The sequence below is a fragment of the Microtus pennsylvanicus genome, chromosome 10 (genome assembly GCF_037038515.1).
Source record: "Microtus pennsylvanicus isolate mMicPen1 chromosome 10, mMicPen1.hap1, whole genome shotgun sequence".
NCBI lineage: Eukaryota > Metazoa > Chordata > Mammalia > Rodentia > Cricetidae > Microtus > Microtus pennsylvanicus.
The window spans coordinates 57,598,768-57,619,721 of record NC_134588.1 but is presented as its reverse complement, the minus strand read 5'-3'; the positions used below and the strand labels follow the sequence as shown (position 1 = coordinate 57,619,721).

The window sequence follows — 20,954 nt, the reverse complement described above, 5'->3', positions numbered from 1 at the left end:
AGTCCTGTGCACACTCAGCCCTGTGCACACTCAGCCCTGTGCACACTCAGCCTTGTCCACACTCAGTCCTGTGCACACTCAGCCCTGTGCACACTCAGCCTTGTCCACACTCAGTCCTGTGCACACTCAGCCCTGTGCACACTCAGCCCTGTGCACACTCAGTCCTGTCCACACTCAGCCCTGTCCACACTCAGCCCTGTGCACACTCAGCCCTGTGCACACTCAGCCCTGTGCACACTCAGCCCTGTGCACACTCAGCCCTGTCCACACTCAGCCCTCTGCACACTCAGCCCTCTGCACACTCAGCCCTCTGCACACTCAGCCCTCTGCACACTCAGCCTTGTGCACACTCAGTCCTGTGCACACTCAGCCCTGTGCACACTCAGTCCTGTGTACACTCAGCCCTGTGCACACTCAGCCCTGTGCACACTCAGCCCTGTGCACACTCAGCCCTCTGCACACTCAGCCCTGTGCACACTCAGCCCTGTGCACACTCAGTCCTGTGCACACTCAGCCCTGTGCACACTCAGCCCTGTGCACACTCAGCCCTGTGCACACTCAGCCCTCTGCACACTCAGTCCTGTGTACACTCAGCCCTGTGCACACTCAGCCCTGTGCACACTCAGCCCTCTGCACACTCAGCCCTCTGCACACTCAGCCTTGTGCACACTCAGCCCTGTGCACACTCAGCCCTGTCCACACTCAGCCCTGTGCACACTCAGCCCTGTGCACACTCAGTCCTGTGCACACTCAGCCCTGTGCACACTCAGCCCTGTCCACACTCAGCCTAGTCTACACTTGGGCCTTCTAGTTTTTTCTACTGCTTCACGCCAGTTAGCCCCATCTTCTGTCTTCCCTCTCCCTGCAAAGATGGTTTTGTGTCTCGGTTTTTGGCAAGTTCTCTATTCAAAACTGAATTTGCACTTTTGTGCAAAAGCTTCATGCCTGAATGCCCTTTGTCCTCCAGCATAGAAAATGTGTCAGCCTGCTTTGTGAGCAGCCCGGTCTGCTTTGAGGTCACCTCTGTGGATACAATTTGAATCTTTAATGAGAAAAATAAAATTTATCAGTTCAATACATTAAAGAAAATTAGGATCTTTAGGGGTTTTTGAGAAAGCTGAAAACTTATAAGATCATGAGCAAAGCATCACATCCATAACAAGAGAGAATTCTTAGTATACTCACTTTATATTCTACATTTTCTCTAATCTGGAATACTAGATTATGTAATATTTACAAAGGAGACACACATACATCCCGAAACAATAGCTGACGACATATCCAGAAACAGATGTTAATATGAAGGGGATGAATATCCTCGGAGAGAGTGATAGGAGGGGTAGGGCTGTCCGGTCAGTGATGATCACGTGGGCTCATCTCTCTTTCTTCCTGAACCACCTTTTCCTTCTTATCCTTCTTGTCAATGTCTCCCCAGAGCATCCTAGGCTAACAGCCAGGCTGATCATCTAACTTCTCCTTGTGCTAAGGAATATTTTCTCTGGCAAGGATGGGGTTGTCAGTGTTTCTCAGATCACACTGCCCGAATGCTCCCCTCTCTTTTATTACCCATCTCCCCTAGTACTCGAGCCTCAGAGGAACCTGGATGCAATGCGAGCTGTAGCTTCGCCAACACAAGCATGATGTACTCGGGCTCCACAAATGTCTGTAAAAGCAAAAGTCAACTTAGGAAGCTGGGCCAGATGGCAGCAAGGTCAGGCTTCTGCTTAACTTTCTCTGCCCACACCTTGTCTCTGAAGAGAGCCAAAGAGAGTCTGGAAAAACAGTCTACAGCACAGCCAAGTCACTGAGGTCCCCACAGAGCCTATTTCCAAGCAGATAAACTTGGGAGAGAAGCCAGTGAGGGGGAGCAGCCAGGGCAGGGCTGGAGAGAGGGGGTTAGGAGAGTGAGGGCTGGCTCTAGCCCCAGCCAGTTAGGGTGTTTATTCTCAGGGATCTTCCTCCTCACAGCTTCACTGTGCTCCTAAGTTGGCTACAATTTCCCTACACACCCTTGTGCTAGAACTTTCTCATCTCTGATAACAGCGCTGTATGACTCCTCTCTCTGTCTCTGTCTTTGTCTCTGTCTCTCAGTCTCTCTCCCCCAATCTTTCTAGTGTTATATTTCTTTTTCTAAAAGAATCAGTACTGATATTTTCATGATTAATAAAAGTCATAGGTAACTTTATCAAGTTAATTAGATTAACTTTGACTTAATCAAATAAAATATTTGCAACTAAAATGAAATGATTGAAACAAAAGGAACCTTAATAATTAGAGAAAATATTAGTTAATTATTCATCTGATAAGATAATATCCTGATGTATAAGGAAATGATAAATCAAATAATCTACTTAAACAATAGGAAATTGATCTGAATAGATGTTTCCCAAAAGAAAAAAAATGCTCACCAGACTAATTATCAGAAAAATAAAAAATAAAATCAAAATGAGATACTGTCTCATTCCCTTTGGAATGACAGTTATAAAAAAGACAGAAGATAATAAATGCTATCAAGGATGCAAAAAGAAAGAAAGAAAGAAATTCTCCCTCCTTTTGGTGATATATTACTGCCAACATGGTAAATCATATGGGAGTTCCTCCAGTCACTAAAAATAGAGCCATCACCTCACATAGCTGTCTCACTCCCAGGTATTGAACTAAACAAGATGGAATCAGTGTAGCAGAGGCCTGTGCACACCATGTTTGTTGTACAGCAGTCAAGGAAAGGACCGCATGGATGGATGAACGGATAAGCAAAATGTGGACAGTAACACAATGCAATACTGGTCATCAAAAATCAAAAGGAAATCCTGTCATTTGTAGGAAAATAGATGGAAATGGAGGATGTTGTAGTAAATGAAATAAGCTGGGCATAGAAAACAAATACTGTGCAACCTCACTTGCAGAAACAAAAGCAAACCACAAATGTGGCTCTCAGGGAGAGAGAACAGTGGGCCCTTGATGCTGCAAAGATGTGCAATGCCCAGGGAGGGAGACAACAGGCACAAGGCTGCAGTCGCACAGCAGGAGATGGTTTGAGTGTCTACAGCACAGCGGTCTAGCTACTGCCCACGGTGATGTTATGTATATTTCTAAATAACTAAAAAAGAAGGAACCAGTGATTCTCAAAACAGAGAAATAATAAAGGTTTGGGAACACGAAATGCTAATATTTTAATTTGACCATTACATATTGAATACATACTTCAGCTTATATTGTACTCTTAAAAATGTACAAATATCTTCCAGTTAAAAATAATTTGTGTCAAAAAAAAAATAATTTGTGTCAGGTACAATGGTACATATCTGTAATATGTATCTGGGAAGATTAGGTAGAGGGATTAGCCTGGGCAACATAGTGAGGTCTTATTTCCCCCAAATCTGTCACTCTGTCAGTCTGTTTATAATTTTTTAAGGGGATGAACTGAGAATTTCAAATGAGGCTCCTACACCTACTTAACCTAATATAATTCCTGGATCTAAGCAAATTTTTGTATGAGTGGCTCTGTGTCTTCTTGAGGATCATTGTAAATGGAGGCTGCTCACTCATTTTCCAACTGCTCAGACCCGAATAATCACATAGAAACTATATTAATTACAACTCTGTTTGGCTAACAGCTTAGGCATATTCCTGGCTAACTCTAGCATCTTAAATTAACCCATTTCTATCATTTTGTATTGCCATGAGGCTGTGGCCTATGGGTAAGTTCCATCAGGCATCTGTCTCCTTCGGCAGCTACAAGACATCTCTTTGACTCCACCTATTCTCTCTGTATGTCCCTTCCAGCCTGACTAGATTCTGCCCCGATATAGGCCAAGCAGCTTTATTCATTAACCAATAAAAGCAACACACATATAGAAGGACATACCACATCAGATCATCATGAGGATTAAAATAATTTAGTGATGAAGAAATTATAAAGAGTCCTTGCAAATGCTCGTCAAAGACAGATGTAGTAGTATTTTCTCATGGGGCTGCCAGCCCACAAGTAATGACACAGAGACTTCTTATTAATTATGAATGCTTGTCCTTAGCTTAGGATTGTTCCCAACTCGCTCTTATAACTAAATTAGCCTGCTTCTATTAATCTGTGTTCAGTCACACGACTTGGTTACCTCTCCTCTGTCCAACTTGTTCTGTTTGGCTGACGTTCCCCTTACCTCTCTTTCTCTCAGAGTTCTCTCTCTCCCTGCAAATTCCATTTATCCTTTCCTGCCTAGTTGCTGGCCATTCAGCTCTTCATTAAACCAACCACAGTGACACATCTCCACACAGTGTAAACAAATATTCCATAACAGACAAAATTTAAATCTATAAGTAAAATTTGGATAAAATATCACTGCAATATCTTTGAGCTGATATTTGTACACACAAATCTTTGCCTAGATCTCTGATCACAATTTTTTTAAACAAATTATTTTAAAGGAAGGTGAGGAAACTTTCCCTCTATAAAGGGAAAGTACCAGTAGACGGATGAGTTTTGCTAAGCATTTCTTGAGGGAATCATTAATGCAATTTGTTGTCTCCTTAGTTCAGATGAATCGTGAGGCAAACTCTATAAATTGCGTTTCTTTCCTCCCAGTTACATATAATCTCCTGATGGTAACTCTCAGCCATTGCAGAGTCCTTAGTCATGAAGATGAGAACCTAGCAACCAAGAACACAGCAAGGGAACGTGTTTTTCTCTCACAGCAGTGAGAAGAGTTAGCACAAGGCTTGAAGTTAATCATGAACCTACACAAAATCGGCACTGCCGCCCTGGAAAGAAGGGGGTGGGCCTCTTCATATGTGCTAGCTGAGGTTAGGAATGGACCAACAGTTACCGTAAGGAGAGATAGCACACATTGTTTATTAAGCTGCTCCATAAAAGTTGTAGTTAGAAGTAAGCAAATCCATACAATGCAAACACACTCCCACAGAACAGTAGGCGCTTATAAAAGGCCTTACTCTTCAATCTCTGGATCTTTCCTCTATCGTCATTGTAAAGAAGGATTTCCTGCCTTATTCCTAGGACTCTGAGCTGGGCCACACCCAGCCCTCTTGGTGGACAGTGATGAGATGACTAGTTCTTCACAGGGCAGACTAGGGCAAGCGGGTGTAGCAAGTTAATCAGTGCGTGCAACAGATGAAAAAGACGCTAGCCTAAAACAAACCATTGTTGATTTTTTCCACATGGCCTATAATTTCTGATTGTTTTTCTGCCCTTCTCTCTCTGTTTCACCTATAATTTCTGATTGTTTCTCTGCCCTTCTCTATCTGTTTCAACCAAAAAAAAAAAAAAAACCCTGTATTATCACTGTAAAATCTAATCAACAGTAACCTTCATCCTCTCTTTAGGGATCCAAAGATTTGAACATGCTAGCAAACAGGCTAACACCGAGCTGTACCCCATCCACAACAACAAAGATCAACAGTCTGTGTTTCAGCCAGTGATGGTGCTGGTTAAGGAAGGTTTGTAGAGGAGAGACTTTGTAGTAATATGAGCGGCGGGGCTGCGTTCCCAGCACCCCGGCCGCCTGGCTAGCTTATGCCCTGAAATAATTACACGGACACTGTATTCTTTTAATCACTGCTTGGCCCATTTCTATCTAGCCTCTTCTAGGCTAACTCTCGCACCTGGACTAGCTCATTTCTAATATTCTATGTAACACAGCTAGGTGCGCTTACCAGGAAGATTCTAGCCTACATCCATCCTGGGTCGGAGCTTCATTGCGTGTGTCTGCCCAGGAGCCGGGAGCATGGCATCTCTCAGAGGTGTCTGCCCCCGAGAGGAGAGCTGTCGAGTCTGAGCTCACTTCCTCTTCCTCCCAGCATTCTGTTCTGTTTACTCCACCCACCTATGTTCTAAGCTATGAGGCCAAGCAGTTTGTTTATTAACCAATGAAATCAACAGATTGATATGACACTCCCACATCAAGACTTCAACAAGAAGCCTTCAGACCTTGAAAATGAGACCTTCTTCACACCCATGGGGGTCCTCATGGTCCTCAGCACCCTTTCTGAAGTTGCCTGAATCCCTGTATAGAACACAAGCCATGCCTTCTACATCCTTACATCTCCCAGGGTTAGTATAAACTATGGCCCATGGCTATGTATCTTGGTAAACGTTTTTAGAATATGTAAGTGAATGATCAGGTCACAGTCCACAACATCCTCTGGGGTCTACATTTCAGACTCTCTTCTTCCCTCCATCTCCACCTCGTTAGACTGAGATCCGCTCTAAGTTCATATTCCCTATAAATCTGTTCATCTGTTGCTTGCCTCAGTGTATGTTTTCTTGGGCTACTCCAACACAATTGGCTTCAGTCCCTTGTCATTTCTCAGACTTACACTCTTGCAGTCTCTCATCTGATCACTGCTCCCAAAAGTTCTATCTCTTGATCTTCCATTCAGTATTGCTTTGGTGGGATCTGGCTCGAAAGGAATCTAGGAAAGCATTCATTTGGTAAGGTTCTTTCGATAACTACCTACGGCTGCTACCCGTTCATACATCCAGGCAGTGAGGCAGCACTTAATTGGCTATCCACTGTGATTCGGGCCCTGCAGTGCCATCTGGGAATGCAACTTTGAACTGGACAGAGATCCTGTACTCACAAGGCTCATACCAGACTACAATAAACAGAGGTTCGTGTGATGGATCACAGAGGTTTAAAGTCTGGTGAAGAGGAGGAACCAAGTGATCACTTATTATGTAAATTCCAGCAGAAGCGATTATACGTTCTACAGATTTCAGCTTAACAAGGTGGAGACAGGAGGAAAGAAGTAAGTTTGAAGCAGAGTCCCCAAAAGATGTGGTGGATTGCGACCTAATCATTCACTTATGTATTTTAGAAATGTTAACCAAAAGATATTGCCATGAGCCATACTTTAGTATTAACCCCAGGAAATAACAAGGATATAGAAGGCATGGCTTATGTTCCATACAAGGATGAAGGCAACTTCAGGAAAGGTGCTGAGGACCATGAAGGCCCCATGGACATTTAAGATAGAGTCCTATAGGCACTTAGAAGAATTGCAGAAGTCACAGGAGATTTCCAAAAGCAGTAACTTTTGTTCTTTTACCCATTCTCCACGTCTGTGCTGAATAGCTGAAAATGTTCCTTGTATTGCATTTTCCTCTCATTCTGCTACTCCTTCTCCTCCTCCTCCTCCTCCTCCTTCTTCTCTCTCTCTCTCTCTCTCTCTCTCTCTCTCTCTCTCTCTCTCTCTCTCTCTCTCTCTCTCTCTCACACACACACACACACACACACCAGCTATAGCCATTCCTTTCTCCAGGGAACATTTCCTAATTCCCCAGCATTTCTCTTTCTAATGCTGAGGTTGACACTCAAGGCCCCCTGCACAGGCTAGACAAGTGCTCAAACACTGAGAAACCAGTCCCTTTGCTATGATCCTGCCATTGTTTCCCTGTTCCTCAGCAGTGTTTACATCTGGAGCAATTTTAACACAACACTCCAAGCTACATATTATGCCTTTTTAGTTCGTTTTAATTGCTTGAGCTTAGGCCTCCTGTTAGACTGTATAGTGCTGTGAATTAAATATCCCCTAGGAGGGTGGAGTCATTCTTATGTTAGACTGTGCAGGTCTAGTTGACTGACTGGAACTTTGTGATTGTGGGGAGCTGGGAGTTTGCAAGCCTGTGATCAAATTACAAATTACTAGCTCCTTAATAGCCATTTATCGTCCACCTCTGTGTCTGACCTAATACCTTTCTGATCATCATCAGAAATCTTTGGGGTATAACTTAAAAGCACGCCAGCTTCCACCAGCCCCACTTCGTATCTGAGACTTCCAACAGAGATTTCCCAGCTGTGCTAAAACCATCCACCTGATGTTTTCTTCGGTGGATTTAAAAGGTAAGCAAATGAAAGGAAACCCTGATTCATGAATTTCTTTTGTTCTGTAACTATGAAAACTACATGAGATTGTTTTTACAGTTGAGCATATTTTGGGAGATAACCTGAATTCCTAATCCCAGGATAGTGACTCACATTTTGTTCAAGAATAAGCTATATCTTATTTTCTTTGAGGTTAGAGCTGTGTTTTGTGATAATTGTTTCTGTGAATAACATGGAAACAGTAGGTGGCACAAAAATAGATTGAAATGCATGTCTAAATTAATAAAATCAGTGCTAGCATGAGTGAATGGAGTTTGTATTCATATACGACCTCTGGTGTATCTTTATAAATTTAATCTAAATGCTAATACTAACTTAGTGGTACATCAAGTATGAAAAATAAAAAACCTTCAAATAAGTAGATTTAAACATTTTTAAGCTTTTAAATGAGAAGAGACTACAGAGTATTAGATCCATTTCAGTCATCTAGACACCTAAAAATAGATAGCATTTTCATTTCCGGTCTGATTGTTTTAGTTGTCTCCTGTGACGGCTACTTAATGATTCTCTTTCTGGTCAATGGCTTAGCCAGTAGTTAATCCAGAAATTTATACAACGGGATTCAGATTCAAAGCCTATTTTCATTTGTCTATGTTTCAGGAGGCACACTAGAATCCCAGCTGCCATATTCCATCCAGAACGCAATGTGAATACCAGGTTAGAAGGAAATATGGTCTAAGCATCCTTTGTATTTTAAGCGAAAAGAATTGGGAAATAGAATTTTTAGAATCAGAATTTCAAGCAAAATGTACATTAAATCTAGATGAAAATCATCCGAGGAGTCTGGAGGAACATAGGCGTTATGACAACATGGAACTGTGACCATTCTTCAAGATATACATCGCCCCACCATCAGAGCCATGAACAATGCCTCTTCCATGCACAGGCTGTTGCCCAACAAGAGACTGGAGAATTACCTTGCTCGCACATTGAGCAAGGATGTAGAAATCTCTGATACATGAGAAGACTATGGCTGATTCGGTGGGTATAACTTCCAGGGAGAGATGTCATTTTTGGACAGGGGAAACAGTTTACTCATTTACCTAAAGCACATTTTGGAGAGTAAACTTGGGCAGTAAAGGAATATCCAAGGTATACATTATGAATAAGCCTCCCCAAAATATCATGGGAATTGTTCTAGATTCTCCAGTTTAATTCTGCTGGGGAAGTTGGGGGGGGGCAGCTGCATAAAGTGTGTTTGAGGGCTGAACTCCCCCTTCCTGAATCCAACAGGAAGTAAAGACTTGTACCTGTGTCTTCCAGACAAACTTAAATCTCTATGTGTCCTGAGGTACCTGTTGTTCTATCCAAATCTCCAAATCTTTCTTCCAATAGTTTTTATCAGGTTGGTACTATTTTACTACCAACACAGAACCCATTAGCTAAAACCCTCATTTTATCTTCCAGGATAGTTACATAAGCAAAACAAGTCTGACAATGACTCTTCCCTGACTCAGTCCTTCAGTAGCCAGAGACAGAAGGAAGTGATTGCCTCAGCATGGCAGAAGATTGGCTTTAACCTTTGAGCTCAGTCTTTCCAGCCACATCTCCTGCCAGGATTTTCTAACATTGAAATTGCTTTTTTAAAATTATATTTATTGTTTCGGAAGTGTGTATGTATGCACATGTGTGTATGCGCACACATGTGTCTGTGGTGTATCATGTTTTGGTCTAGTCCGCCCCCATTCCTTCCCTCCCAGTACCTCTCCTATCCTCCGATCACTCCCCCCCCCCCCAGTTTCCTGTATCCTTTTGTTGCTGTTGCTCACTGAGTCCACTTACTGCCGCCTGCGTGTGCCAGGATATAAGGCCACCCACTGGAGCAGGGGTAACCTCTAGGGGCCTCATCCTTAAAGAAAACCATCTTTCCCTCCCCTAGCAGTTACCAATTGCTAAAGCTCTTCAGCGAGGCGGTGGGACTTCGTGACCCTCCCCCTAGCCTGGATCTTAGGTCCTGTGCGTGCTGTCACAACTGCTGTGTGCTCACAAATACGACTGTCCTGTGTGTCTGAAAATAAAAAGCAAAAATTTTGTTTGTTGTAGTCATTTCACTTCTTTTGCAATGATTGCTGAATGTTGAGGGGGAAAGATGTGACACAAATGTCCCATTCAGGGCTGAGCACTTCACAGTATCTTTGCCGTGGCATATAGACTTCTTGATAAACTTTCAATGTCTCTTTTATCACCCAAAGTCTCATGCATGCGTCTCTTTTGCTCAGCCTGTTCTCCATCTCTCTCTTCTCCTAGCACACTTTGGATCATCCTTCCAAATCTGTATGAGAAGTTAATTCTTCCATCAGCCTTCCCTGCATCAATTGCAGATTCGCTGACACTTTAACACATGCAAGTGCACCCATGCTTACACATATACACAAGCAAGCATATGCATCATATGATCAGAAACACACATACGCACATGCATGCATGTGCACAACTCATACAAGCATGTGCAAATATGCACACACATACATGTACACAATTCGTACAAGTACTTGCACATCCATACATGTATGCATGCATGCATATATACACACAATTATGTATACAATATTTTATTTGTGGAGGACACATCTCACTCTGCCATCCAAGCTTGCCTGGAACTCATAGTATATTCCAAGCTGACCTCCAGCTCACAGCGGTTCTCTTGCTCTGCCTTCCAGATACTGAAATTGCAGGCGTGAGGCACTATGCCTGTCTGAAGCTTTCCATTTCATGGTCCAGTAGCTTTCTTTATTTTTAAGCTGGTTGGAAATTGTAACTTGTTCATCATTCATAGCCTCTCGCCATTGCAAGCTTCTGGCAGATGCAGTCCTGGCTTCCCCTTTGATAAGCAGAAAATGAGGCCCAGGGCAGGAAATGCTCACAGTAGCACAGTGCAGATTCGCTATGAAAAGTTAGGCTTCCATCTCCCAGATGGTGACAAACCTATTCCTATGACTGCCAGGACTCCTTGAGCATGTAACACTAACTTGGGATGGAATCATTTACGGCCACCTGCTTTCCTGGCCCCTTCTTAAGTCTTTATGTTACTTGTGTTATGGGGTTTCTTCCTTACGAGACCACATATATACAGGCAGTGTTTCCATAGCAACCAGCAAGTGTGAAGGGTACTCCCCTAAAATGTGAGTATATGAGCAGAGGTGGAGCCTCAAAACTGACTCATTTACATATTTCCACATTTGCCTTCCTCCCATCCGTGTGGAAAGCAGCTCTCGTGGTCTGCTCAGCTGTCATTCAGGAGACTGCATCTAACCCAAATCTTCCCGTGCATCTCCGCCTCCTCCCTTCACCCTTTCTCCCTTCTCTTTCTCCTCTGTATCCACTAAGCCATGGAAATATTTGGAAGCTTCCCAGCTAGACATGGGCTAAATGCAGTGGTTGCTATGGTAATAACTCCCCCCATACCTGTGCAGAGATATCAAACTAAAAAATAATTTTTCTATGAGCAAGAAATATGGAAATGAAATTGTTTACTTCTAAAAAGTTCTATCGCATGTCACTGATGTTACATTCCATGAAACTTAGACTTTGTAACATTTAATTTAAAATACCAACAAAAGACCTACAAATGGCCAATGTAATTCCCAAAGCCCACGGTTCTTATATTCACAGGCACCCCCAACATACTTAAATCTAGACTTTTTTCTTTTCCTAGGAATGGGTTCAACACTGTGAGCATCCACTATATGCCAGGTATGGACACCCCTGAGCATGCAATGGCGTGGTAAATGTGAACAGGATCCTATGTGTTCACTTCCTGAGAATGCTCGTCTTGAGCAACGGGGAGGAAGAGCAGAGGCATAGTAGTATTAACAGCAACGATGCTTTCTTTCTTGAAACAGTGGTTTAGAGGGACTGGTGGGAGGAACTGATATCGACAGGATGAGCAATCTCTCTTTGTACAAAAGAAAAGGAAGCAAGGTTAGATGCTGAGGTCTGTGATTGAGGCTTGCATGTTTAAAGCTGAGAATTCTCTAGTCGACGGTGTCTGAAGACAAACACATGTGCACAGCACGTATGAAAAAGCAGGGGTCACAATGATGGTTGAGTTAAATTCTCTTCTCATTGCTAAGCCAACAGCAAACTGCCATCCTTCATTAATTTATTATTGACTTGTATAAAAGGTTAACTAACGTGTTTCAATCGGCACATGATCATTGTACATGTTTGTGGGGTAGTGTGTCGTTTCAATCCGTGTGTACAATGTGTAATGAGTATGTGACAAACAGTACTTGGCACACATAACACCCTGTACCAGAATCCACTTTCTCTGGTCTTCTGCTCATTCCAGAACTCAGGTTGCTGCTGTGTCCGACATTCCCATTGCTTCTAGAAACCAACATTTGATTTTGCTTTCGTTTCTGAGACCCTTGTCTTGACTCACGACACCTTTGTTCTGCATCTAGACTCTCGATGGCTTCCTAACTGGCCTTTCTATTTCTAACGCAGCTTCCGTCCTGCAGTAAGAGGAATTACATCTCCAAAATATCATCTCACTGATTTCCCCAGCTAGCAACCTCTCCATGGCTTCTCACTCCTTTTGCGTAGGAAGCCTCCTACGATCAACCACCAAAAACTTCATAATTTAGACTCATCTCTCCTCACTGCGTACTCTTGTAGCTCATACTAAAATGCTTACAGGTTTTTAAATGAGTTCATGCCTCTTGATGTCTGGGAGTTTGAGTTCCTTGCCCCTCTGTCTGGCTCACTTCCCCTTGCTTTCCAGCCTTCACGTGAATAATTGTCATGTGTCCCTCTTAGACGCTGTGCTCTCTGTCAGAAATCTGCCCTGCTCTTCCAGGATGAAAGTGACTCCTTTTCCAAACGGAATCAGGTCCATCCTGGCCCCGCCCTAAGTAGCATTCATTTATCCCTGCCTCGCTGTAAGTAACGCTTACTTCTGAAGAAAGCACACATCCACATTCATCACGTTTCCCCAACATCTTACACAGCTGGCTTATAACACACATTCTTGAAATCATTCGTCAGATAAATTGTTGGATGCTTTTTTTAAACTTGGCGCTCAGGATGATCAAAGGCCTTGCCCCAAGTCTTCTGCCAAGTAAATAAATGGCGAAGCTGGGCCTATAGCTCTCGCGTTGTGCCTCTTCGCTCCTCCTACAGCCCCGGCTCTTCTCTTCTACAGGGTGAGGGCTCACAGATGTGTACTTTCAGTCCGCAGCTCTCTTCAGGAATGCAGACTCACATCGACATGTCTTCCTAGAAGGACTATGCCCAAACTTAACACTGTTTAACTAATTCAGGTGCTGTGCTCTGAGCCTCTTAAGAACATGTAACTGGCTGGATAATAGAGTAACACATCTTTAATCCCAGCATTCTGGAGGCAGAGGCAGACAGATCCCTGTAATTCTGAGACCAGCATGGTCTATCTATAAAGTTCTGGGGCAGCCAGAATGACATAGTAAGACCCTATATTTAAAAAGAGGTGAAGTAATAGAGGAAGATACCAAATATCTGTCTATGGATTACACATGTACATACACCTATCTGTACACACACATATAACACATACAAAAAAAAGAAAGAAAGACTGTCTGGATTGACACGGAGCCAGCTCTAGTTTCCAGAGTGCTATGTCTAGCCAGAGGTGAGCACAGCTCACCAGGAGGACCAGATTAAAAACTCCTGAAGTAACTGCATAAAAGGGTTTGCAGTAGAAACCCCAACAATATTATTCTCCTTTAGATGTAGGAAGTCAGCGGTCAGTTGAGAGTTGTGTCTTCCCATGTAGGAAGACGGTCTTGACTCCGACTATAAACATCTGCCATTCCAATTTAGACTTCTCCGCAAGAGCTGCACCATCGTCCTATTTCAGCTTCCAGCTCTGTTCTCTGTTGCAAGCTTTGACTCCACAACTCTGGGATAATAAAACCCAAGAGCATAGCTTGAAAATAGTGCGCATCTGCTGAGGATTGTTATTTTGGTTTAACGAGGACTTGCTGGTTCCTGAATTCCTATAATCATTTGATGAATGTGCTGGAAAGTCGCTCTGCAGGCTTTGAGCATGTGGTACTTATGGGGGGGGGGGGGCTAAGTCATCCTTTCCCCTGGGAATACAGTCTTCTAGTGGAACTTTGTAAGGGCAAATGTGTGTACCCATCACCGACTATATAGAGAAACAACAATACTGCGATAGCCATTGGCTTTGCGGAGGCAGAGGAGATTGGCCCCACCACAGACTGAGCACACCTGCGTGTGGAAACCATGGCAGGAGTTACAAAGACCGATAAATCAGCTTGATTCTCACATGGTTTCTCAAAAGGATTCCGGAGACATAGCCACTCACAAGGAAGTACAATCCACGGCAAACTGCGATGAGGGCTATCCTAGGCGTAATTATTCCTTCCATTCATTTATCCTGGCTTAATTTGCAAAGAACTTTCCATATGCATTGCCTCATTTGGACCTCACAATGGTCCTGGGAGATAGACACTATTATCTTCACTTTAAAGTTACAGATAGTTCTAAAATCCTAACCCCACAGCTGAATGTCAAGGGAGATCGAATATAACTTAAGTAGATACAACAAAGTTTTATGGAGGATGTGTGGTAACCCTACTAGGAGCTACGTCTACATGCCAGTGGAGTAGGGTTTTATGCTGGTTTATTTATATTTTCATTGATATACCGATTGCCTTCTGAGAAGTCAGCTCTAAGTTGTGGGAGATCAAACTGCTCTAAAGAAATTGATGTTGTTTTCAGAGGTGTTGAACATGGAGCGGACCCCTGGAAGCGTATTGAAAAGAGTGGGCAGGAACACCCCGCAAACCCAGCGAGTGTTCTCAGGTGGGTGTGTGGCACATGCAGCTGCCTAGCAAGGCTTATGGGGCTGGGAAAGGAAAATCAAATGAGCTCTCTGTGTGTGGTGCTGAGCTATGCTGACTCATCCCAATCTGAAACAAAGCAGGCCCCATGGAAGAAGGAAGACAGACTGCGGAGGCAGGCGCTGCTGTGAGAGCCAGGGCAGGCAGAAGTGCAACAATTGGATGGTGATTGAATCTAATGTGTCCCTGGTAAGGGACTGGCACACATAAAATCATGTCACTCAACCCTGACACTGGGCTTTGAGCGGAGTAAATCTATCATAAATGCATTTACAGGTAGTCAGAGCTCTTGAAGGTGTTGAACGGCCTGCTGTTTTCCTGTGGCAGAAGCAGAATTGCAAATGAAGCAATCTGATTTCTCAATCTATGGCAACTTTGTATCAAAGAAGTAAACATTTTAATATAGAGGACTCATAACTGGCCAGAATACTATCAGTAATTGACAGTGGCATGCTCAGCCCTAAAAGAGACATCTATTATCTTCCCATCAAAGGTTCAGTCCACGTGTTATGATTCTGTTGGACTTTCACAGAGTCATTATCAGCAAAGAAGCTTACTTCCTCCTGAAACCTGAACGCCTGTTTGGTTGGTTAGTTTTTGTTTGCTTGCTCCTTCTTTCCTTGCTTCCTTCCTTGCTTCCTTCCTTGCTTCCTTCCTTGCTTCCTTCCTTCCTTCCTTCCTTCCTTCCTTCCTTCCTTCCTTCCTTCCATTCTTTCTTTCTGGCATTGGTTGGGACTTCCAGTACAATGCAGAGTTAACAATCCGGGTACAGCACCTGCTCCTCATTACCTTTCCTAGTGTTACACTCAGTGTTCTTATACCCACTGTAGAATTTTTGTAGATGTCTTTTACCAGAATTTTCTCTTACTGTAGGGTTGAGTTTAATAAAGAAAGGACATTGAATTTTTGTCCATTTTTTCCAGCATAGAAAATCGTATCAGTTGATTGCTTAAATGTTAAGCCAGTGTTATATTTCATGATAAACAATATTTATTCATGATATATTTTCTTTTCATACAAAAATGTCAGTTTCCCCAAGATTTATTGAAAACTTTAACTAAACGTATGAGACTGGAACAATAACTCCAGGGTTACTAGCACTTGCGGCTCTTGTGGAGGGACCTGAGTTCAGTTCCCAGTTCCCAGTTCCCACATAAACTGGTTCACAGCTGCCTGTAAGTCCAGCTCCAGGATAGCCAACACCTCTCTCTCTCTCTCTCTCTCTCTCTCTCTCTCTCTCTCTCTCTCTCTCTCTTTCTCTCTCTCTTTCTCATACACACACACACACACACACACACACTGAAAAAGTATATCTTTTAAAAAAGGTGCAGTTATGAACAGTATCTATCTATGCTGTTCTTATGACTACTTTTCTCTTGGTTTGCACCCAGAATCATGCTGGCCTCATCAATGACTTGGGAAGTATTTCTTCCTCTTTAATTTTTTTGATAGAATCTGAATAGCAAGGGTACTATCTATATATGGACCAATGAAGATGCGTAGCTTGAAAGTATTCTTTACAAAAGACTCATAGCCATAGATTTAATTTTCATAATGGATATATAACAATTCAATTTACATATTATTTCTTGAGTGAGCTCTGGTGGCCTGCACATTTTCTAGAATCAACTCTATTTCATCTAATTTGTCAAACTTGTTGACTTACAGTTGTCAACAAATTTTCCTTGTTTACTGTTTCAATGTCTAACTCCTTTCATTCCTAACAAAGGTAATTGGTTTCTTTTCTCCCTAATCAGTCTTAGGTAATTTTATTATCTTCTTTAAGAAATGCATTTTTTTCATTTACTGTTTTTCTCCACTGTTTTTCCATTATTCCAGTGAGTTGCTCTTCTCAACTCATCCCTTTTCTTCTGTTTACTTTTCATTTAACCTCCCATTCTTTCCTAGTTTCTTAAATTGAAACCTGAGGCTACTAACTTGAAATACCTTTTCCTTATCTTCTGTTGTTTTCATTTAATTTATATATCATCAGAATGCAGGTGATGTATTACTTAAATACTTTCCAATTTGTCCAAAATGGTTTTAATTAGAAGAAGATAATTTGGGCAATATTTCATGTAGGTGGAGCATTGTATGAATGTTAATCAGATCAGATCAATCGTTAATTGTGTTCAAGTCGTCCACATTCCTACTGCTTTCCCACACACTTGCTCTCTCAGTTATTAAAAACCTTCACTGTGTGTTGTAAGAGGAGCCACTTGTTTGTTCCCGGCTGCTCAGCCCCGAAATAATCACACAGAAACTATATTATTTACAATACTATTTGGACAATAGCTTAAGTGTATTTCTGGCTAACTCATATCTTAAATTAACTTATCTCCATTAATCTGTGTATCACCACAAGACTCTGGCTTACCAGGTAAAGTTCTGGCATCTGTCTCCCTTGGGGCTCCATGGCTTCTCTGGACTTTACCTTCTTTCTCCCAACATTCAGTATAGTTTTCCCCTCCTAGTTCTACTCTGCCCTATCAACAGGCCAAGGAAGTTTCTTTATTCATTAACCAATAAAAGCAACACATATACAGAAGGGCTTCCTACATCAACTGTGCTCGTCTATTCGTCTATATTTATTTATGATTCTTATCAGCACTGAAGCTCTTTGTGTATTATGAACCTTTGTTTTTTCATATATTAATGTTTATTATGTGTATAGAGTCCTGATTTTATTAAGTGGAACTTTTCATTTCTAGTAATTTTTGGTATGAAATATAATAATTATATAGCCATTTAAGTTTTCATTTAAGCAAAGCTTACTAATTTTACATTTTTACAAAATTTCATTTTCAAACCATTCATGTCTATTTAAAGTTCTTTTCTTACAAGAAGTATCTCTTCATGTGTTGTTCTTTAATCCAACCTGAAAATCATTGCTTCTTTATCAGGGTGTCATTTGCCTTTACATTTAATGTGATTTTGGATGTTGTTGGTTGCAATGTCATGTCTCATTTATTATTTCTCCTCTTTCCTTCCTTTTCCTGCCTTTCTTCAGTTCAATAACTTATTATTCTACTTTATTCTTCTTTGTTGGCCTAATAACTAAACAGCATGGTTGCTAAGATTCATATATTTAAGCCATTAAGGTGAATGTTCAGGTGTTGTAACTTTGCATAGGCGTAAATGATTAATCACATTAGTAATCTCCTCATCTTTTCCTTTCTGATCTTTGGGCTGTTCTAGTTTCCATCTGCAGACGTGTTCTGCTCCCCCATCACACGCACTGTTTCCTAAGGAAAGCCAGCTGTCTAATCCTGCTTTTCTTGTCTGGCTACTTCCACATTCTCCTCTATGTCACTGGTTTCAGGAAATTTGGTTATGACCTGTAGAAAGGAAGCCTGACAAGACACACTTCATGATGAAGTGTCCATCGGGCACAGGAAAGATCATGGAAGTAAAAAAAAAAATAAGATGAGAAACACTGCCGATGATGCCTTGGGGTAAGAGACGGCAGAGGAGTAAGAAGGATAAAAATCCCGCTGCTTACATCGTGATGTCTATGTCCAGATCTAACAATAAGAAAGAACTGCTTCCTAGACCTTCAGTTCACCGTCTTTTGTGCCGTCCATTGATGTCATGAGCATTCTCTTTCTGTTGCCAATTGGTCCAAAACTCCTCTAGCCACACTATTTTCTGTCACTTAGAGAGTCAAAATATTTTAATACTGAACTGAGAAAAAAATTTCCTCACATAAGTTTTCATGGGTTTTCTTACAAATAATTTACAGAAATTTTAGAGACATTCACACAAAAATGAGTGACTAAATATAAGCTGTGTGCAAATATTTGAATTTTAATCATATCCAGGAGCAAGGAATTTCATCTATATTCTCAGAAACATATAAAGTAATTATTAGTAAAGATTTTTTTTAAAAAAGTAAACAAGAAAAGAAAAAGTAAATCACAGAAAGAAGAATGGAAAATGTGTTCTAGACAGTATATCCATTTTCTATTATGTTAGAAGCAAAAAATGAGAAAGTGGCAGTAAGCCAAGACACGTTTTCATTTTACATAGAGAATAACCAGCATGATGACAATGCATTAATTAATATCATGATATTTAAAACTTCCAGGAAGAAAATAAGTAATTCTGTTGGTCTGCAAACATTCACTTTCCCACACAGCATGGCTTATTCTCAAATTAACCTTTTAATTCGCTTCTCTAAGAATCTACCAGTCCAAGGAAACAGATGCCCATGGAGAGTTATCTTCTAGGATGCTTTGATGACTGATATCATATGTTAATTTCTAGTAAATTAGATTATATACCCCTAGCCAGAATTATCATCCTATCATTGACATTTCCTTCCTGTGTGACCTTGAGGAGTCACTGAAATGCAAAATGAATGAGATAAATTAATTCCTACACCATAAACTGCAAAGCCTAGGCACCGATGTGTTTGTGAAAATATTAGCAAATGTAAAGGACTATGAAAATATTAACTTTAATTTTTCCAATATAAGTTAACGACATAGCCTAAAGGGGAGCTGACGGTTCTGAAACAGACTAATGGTTACTGTGTGGAATAAGTTTATCAACAGTGTACTGTACTTTGAGTGGGAATGAGATGAACTCCAGAATTTGTGGTCCTCTTAGAATGGCAGCTGGTGGGAAACAGGAAAAAGAGAAAGAATTTCAAAAGTCCAAATTTATACCATGCAAAAATAAAAATGTAAAAAAAAAAATGTAGTCAGTACTAGAACGAACTGGGTCCAGCTGCTACTTTCAGATGGTAACCTATATAAACCGCTCTACAAAAGGACGAGAGGTTTGAATTGCTGATGCTAGCCACCCATTTCTGGTAAGAGTGGAAAAGTGACATAGGCCACGGGAAAAGTACTCTCCTTAAGAAGTTTAATTTATTCCTGCTCTGCGGAGTCTGATGGGAGCTTGGCTGACTGTGAACCCTTACACAGAACATAACAACTTTCACTACAGCCAAGAAGGAAATAGAACTGTTTCCCCCAGGAATCCAACACTGCAACGAGCGTACTGTATTTAAAAGTTAGACCCCTAGTGGATGCATGAGGCATAAAACTGTCAAAGACCAAGTCTTGATGAATACCTAGGAGCAAGGAAGACAGCCCTCTTGGAACAGTAGCAGCAGGCTGCATTCTTTGTACACCGAGGGAGCTTCCATGAAACTGTCTGAACAAAACCTGTGATTTTTTTACACAGTTTACTTTAGATCTCTTTGCAGGACCAATATAAGGCATGTCCCCAGTTAAAAATCTTCATGAAAGTTAACCAAATTGAACTTTTTCTCAGTTCTCCTCTCAAATTCCTGTGAATGTTTATTTGTTCTCTTACTCCTGTTGAAGTATAATGTTCATGACTCAAAGGGACACATAAGCTTATTCATTTATTCCTTGGCGTGCTCTATGTTCAGTGTGCCAACTACTAGTCTATGCATTTTGTCCATATTAGCTCATTTAATTATTCATCATTTAATTATTCCAATGACATTCATGGAGTTCATATCAAGCTCTTACACTATGTCAGAGCTTATGCTTGCTGTAAACTAAACCTGCAAGGATCCCGCAGTAAGTTAGGTAGAGTAGACACGTAACACAGTGTTTTGTCATTATCTGTTTTAAAAACAATGAGTAATTATGCAGAGAAAAATACCTAATCAGGTCAAAAGAATAATATTCAGGAAGTTGGGGAACACTGGAGGTATTCTGAGAGCTAGCTGAAATGTTACCTGAAGCCTCAAAAATGATCCAGGAAAGTGAAATAAGGCTGTTATATAATGAAGACACTTTGGTGCAAGGGAGAGCAAAGCTCAAATGCCTGGTAGAAGCTATAACCAAGTCGCATAATGAAACTAAAAAGATTGAGACAGTGTAAGAGATAAGGTGAAGACGTGGACAGGACTAAGCAAAGTCTTTGACCTGTGTACACAATGCAAATTCACTGCAGAATTTCAACCAAGGAAACATGTGGCTCCGAATTCTCTAGTCCATCAAGTTTAGATAGTCTTGAAGTATTGAAAGTGGTGCATGATGAGACGCAGACTGCCAGCTAGGACACACCTCTGGCATTAGAACCCAGAACTCCAGCACAATGGTTCACATTGTAAGAGCAGCAAAGGACTGGAGAGCTCTTCAGTAATGGGCTCCAAGTATTGAATCAACTCTATCCAGGGATTCTTAATATATTGACCTTCATTTACCTTTCAACTTTTCTTCTTTAC

The 20,954-nt window shown here is 41.5% G+C and overlaps 1 long non-coding RNA gene and 1 pseudogene across 3 annotated transcripts in view; one reads left to right on the top strand and one right to left on the bottom strand.

The window, feature by feature from the left end:
• The window catches only part of LOC142858766 (uncharacterized), a 138,905-nt gene extending 129,008 nt beyond the window's left edge, over positions 1-9,897 (top strand). For all 3 annotated transcript variants that reach the window (XR_012912080.1, XR_012912079.1, XR_012912078.1), the window contains 4 exons: positions 7,727-7,856; positions 8,499-8,555; positions 8,662-8,879; positions 9,306-9,897. This is a non-coding gene — a long non-coding RNA (uncharacterized LOC142858766). The remainder of the gene's footprint in view (positions 1-7,726; positions 7,857-8,498; positions 8,556-8,661; positions 8,880-9,305) is intronic.
• The window catches only part of LOC142858765 (large ribosomal subunit protein eL33-like), a 216,229-nt pseudogene that overhangs the window by 87,618 nt on the left and 107,657 nt on the right, over positions 1-20,954 (bottom strand).